This window comes from Puntigrus tetrazona, chromosome 20, assembly GCF_018831695.1.
Source record: "Puntigrus tetrazona isolate hp1 chromosome 20, ASM1883169v1, whole genome shotgun sequence".
NCBI lineage: Eukaryota > Metazoa > Chordata > Actinopteri > Cypriniformes > Cyprinidae > Puntigrus > Puntigrus tetrazona.
Window position 1 is genome coordinate 7,483,737 of NC_056718.1, and position 4,505 is coordinate 7,488,241.

General features: G+C 43.6%; 1 protein-coding gene across 3 annotated transcripts in view; it reads left to right on the forward strand.

The window, feature by feature from the left end:
• The first annotated feature begins 1,720 nt into the window (after positions 1 to 1,720).
• LOC122324611 (forkhead box protein N3-like) overlaps positions 1,721 to 4,505 on the forward strand; it is a 34,363-nt gene continuing 31,578 nt past the window's right edge. The window contains exon 1 of one of the 3 annotated variants that reach the window (XM_043219155.1): positions 1,721 to 2,311. The gene's annotated coding sequence lies outside the window, so the exon portion shown is untranslated. The remainder of the gene's footprint in view (positions 2,312 to 4,505) is intronic. The other 2 variants (XR_006247209.1, XM_043219154.1) reach the window with 2 other exon arrangements.

The window sequence follows — 4,505 nt, forward strand, 5'->3', positions numbered from 1 at the left end:
GAGATCGTAATGTTCAGAGATCTTAGTGTCCGCTGCAATATCATCAAGAGCTTTACAGCCCATGGCTCTGTAGCTAACCTCCCTGGATGTGGACGGAAGAGCAAGATTCATGAAAAAATACAACCAGGAATTGTTCAAATGGTGGATAAAGAACCCTGATTACCTTCCAAACAAATTCAAGCTGATCTGCAGACACAGAGTGCAACAGTGTCATCTGAATGAAATGGGACGCTATAATAGGAGATCCAGGAGGACACCATAAAAAACAAGACATAACCACAATGTTTCTGGGAGAATGTACTGTGGACAGACGAGACAAAAAGGACATAATGGCACTGTTTACAGAAAAATAAATGAGGCCGTTAAAAGAACACAGTCCCTACAGTCGAACATGGTGGAGGAAAGACGTTTTGGGGTTGCTTTGCTGCTTCTGGCGCTGGATACCGTATCACGAAATCTGATGATAAACAACGTATTTTGGTGCACAACATGGTGAGTGGCCAGTGTGAGAGAGCTGCGTCTCTGCCAGAGGTCATGGGTCCTCCAGAAACACACTTCAGAAAGCGCTCACAAATGGTTACAAACAAAGCACTGGAGAATGGCCAGCAATGAGTCCAGATCTGAACCCCATGGAGCACCTGTGGGGAGATCTCAAAACAGCAGTAGGGCATCCTTCAGATCTGAATGACCTCCAGCGGTTTGCAGAAGAAGAGTGCTCCAGAATTCCAGTAGAGAGGTGTAAGAAACTAACTCATGGTTACAGTGATTATTTTGCAAAGGAGGTGCCAATATTTTTGTCCAGTGCATTTTTTTGGGTTCTGTGTGGAATTGTATCAGGTTTGACTTTCCTTCTCCGTCTTTTAGTGTTCCAATGCAAGCAAAAAACATTTGCAACTGCAGCAATTTTCTGAGAGAAGGGTTGCATTTTCTGAGCAGATCTGCAAGGGTGCTGATATTTTTGGCCATGCCTGTACATCAGTAAATCAAGACCTTTAGCCACTGTCAGAAAGAGTGCAACATGAAGCGCATTTACAATAGTAGCCAACGCTTTCAGAATGCTTTGCATATTTAAGAAGTTAAAGAAGTTTTGTTAAATCATTACAGTACCCATGAAATGAATTACAGGAGGAATCTGCTGGAACAATGACAATGATGGACTGGCCCCCTCAAAGTCAACCCCATCGAGCAAATTTGGGGCGAGTTGGAAAATAAACTGGACGGATCTATTGTGCGTTCAAAGGAAAGCCCTTGGCTTGAGTTGCCAAAGGCATGGGATAACATAAGTGTTGAAGTTCTCAGGAAATATACTGACACTATGCCAGAAAGATGTGCTGCTGTAATTGCTGCTAAACGTGGGCATACCAAATCTTAAAGTTAATAGTGGATATTAACTGATATTTGTTGTGCTCTGAGCAACTATCTGCATGTTTCCCGAACGCTATGAAATGAAGCCATGTTTTGGAGGCAAAAAAGGGTCAATATTTTCAGATCCCTCAGGTGTTTTTAATTTTTGCCACCACTTGTAAAAGCATCTATAAATGAAATGATAGCAGTGCAATAAAGAACGGTTTTTGATCATAATAAAATTGATTATCAGAATAGGTTTGGTATATTTGTAGCAACGGCCAAAAATACATTGCGTGGGTAAAAATGATCCATTTTTCATTTTACGCCAAAAATCATTTCGATTTCAGAAAATGTACTGGTTTTGTGGTCCACCTGTGTTTTTAGCAGACAATACCTTTCAGAAATTCTATGCGACACATAGGCCTTATTGTGAAGCTTGCTATTAATTTCGGAGTGAAAACTGTTTCTTCATTTTCTTTTAGTAAATTAAACGCTGCAGAGGACACTTTTTACAGTTATCTGCAGCAGCCCCGGTCATAAAACCGACTGTTCCTTTGATTTCTCTCCTCGTGGGCTGATTGATACTTCGGCAGCATCGCGTTTACCGGCGTGACCGATGGTCCTCGTCTCGCGCGTTATGCCCCCTGCAGCCTCGGCAGAGCCTCCGGTGAGCGGGGCTTCCCCCTGAGCCGCAGACAATGGCATCTTTTGAGTGAACGAGGCGAGCTCTAGGACCCAGGGAGCGCTGCCATTTCTTCCAGGGGTTGCCTAAGCCTCAGCGCACACCCCTGCTTAGGAAAACTGAGATAGGCGAAGAGAGAGGGAGCGACTAGAGGAACGCAGCTCTGTTGTTGTGGTCACTCCAAGAACATGGAGGGGCTGGAGAGCAGGAACTGACCCGCTGCCATCGGGAGGACAGGAGTGCATGTGGAAGGGCTTCTTCAGAGCGGATCAGGATTAAAAGGTGACGCGATCGCTGGTCTCCGCGGCACGCGTGCGAAACGCGCGCGCGCGCATTTACGAGTGCGTTTGCTGTAGAGGCTTCAACAAAAGGAGGCTGGAGCGCGTTTGGGAGTGTAGAGACGTATTGTGGAAATGAGTCATCGCAGTGCACGAGGAGAATACTTGTGTGTGTGCGCGCGCGCGCGTGTTAGCGTGTGTTTGAGGCGCTCTTCCTGTCTGGGAGGAAAGACGGCACTGTTTTTACTGGGGAAAGCGCGCGCGAGAGGCTGTTCGCGCCGCGCGGAATCGGGAGAGAATGGCGCGAGGCAAAAGTTTGCCGTGGATTCGCCAGGGAACGGCGCAGTTTTGTCATTAACTTCTCATCTGTTAGACCATCTGAGGAACCTCGGGAGCGTTTCTGTGGGGAAGACAGGTTTACCACAGACTGCTTGTGATCTCTGTGATAGCCTGGACAGATGGTGGTAGGCGTGCGCGCGCGCGCGAGCGTGTGGTATGTTGTGTCTGTCAGGCGGAAAACTAGTTAAGAGAGGCAGATCTGATGAGGAGCACAGCAACAGCAGAAAGACGCCTCGGTCTGACTGGCTCCGCACAGCTGATTGTACACATGAGCGCTGGGCGCTTTCAGTCGCGCTGCCACGTGTGTGTGTGTGTGTGTGTGTGTGTGTGTGCGCGCGCGCGCGTGTGTGTGTGTGTGTGGAGTCTGTTTACACTTTCGGGATGCTGGTTTGGATTCTTGGGTGACTGTATCACGCTGTTATCTGCCAGATTGTTTGTCCATTTTTGGTGTTAAGGCTGTTTCGGGGCGCTCGGTTTGAATGTGTGTATTTGGCCACTTTGGGATTGAGTGTTTGGGTCAAAGGTCCCTCACAGGACCATGAGTGGTCCTCAGGTCCTGTGAGGAACAGGATGTGATAAGCCTTGAAAACGAGAACTCCTTCATATTGGCTCACCCTCATGTTGATGCAGAACGTCACCGAGAAAGAAATTTTGAAGATTGTTGGTAATTAAATAGTTTTGGTTACCATTGACTTCCATTGTGAGGGAGAGAAAAACTTCTGAGGAGAAACCCCGCTCTGAGCGAGCCTAATGTGAGAGAAAACACAGATGTTTGTTTTTGTTTTGGTTTTTTTTTTAACTTCTCATTTCATGCAAAATCTCTGCTTCTACTTTTATACTCCACACACACTCTGGTCAGCGGGGAAACCGCTCCAGTGCGGTGATACTAAATACCAGCACTCTTGGACTGCCGGCCAATGAGATTAACCGTTTTGATGTACACTTCCAGTTTTCGTTTCATTTGAAATAAAATGAAATCTAAAAAAACTCGAACATGTTTTATTTTTGATTGGTTACCAAGGCAAAACCATTTGAGTTCAGTTTAAGTACCACAGAAAAATGAACTAATAAAATGAAAATGAATAAAATCCGTAAGGGTTATATTTACATTTATTTAGGGCTGTCAAACAATTGTGATTAATGGCATCCAAAATAAAGGTTTTTGTTTACATAATTTATGTATGTGTACTGTGTATATTTATTATGTATTTATAATTGCTTGCACAGACAATGGCTTTTGAGAAAAATAAATAAATAAATATATATATATATATATATATATATATATATATATATATATATATATATATATATATATATATATAAAATTTTTACATTTTTTTTATTTTAACTAAATAACTCATATTACTAAATTATTTTCATATGACTAACATCTTAATTACCCCAGAAATCACTGGCCACTATTTTTGTCTTGTTTATAATATTTTAAAATCCTCAACAAAATGGAATTGCAGTATACATCGTGTGTGAAGTCTTTAATGATCAGTCCTGGAATGCGAATCCCAGTTAAAGATTTAAAATGTGTTTTTGTTTTTAAAATGAACGCCGCAAAAACAAGAGCGCAATTGTAACTATTCGTCCACATTCTTGCAGATTTGATGATGTGATGTAATGCTGCATGATAATGAGTTTCAGGCCACAAAAGCAGTCGCACTGACGCGAGAGCAGCCAGAACACTGTGTTTCCTCTCGGTGTCCTTGAACTTGTTTGAGAGAAAAGAGCAAAGCATTGAGGGAGAGGGGTGTTTAGTTTCAGGGGCTGATGTCATGACTCATGATGTCATGCTGTAGTCTGACTGATTGCTCTGCAGCTCTGCTTCTGATTGGCCGACGGACGCT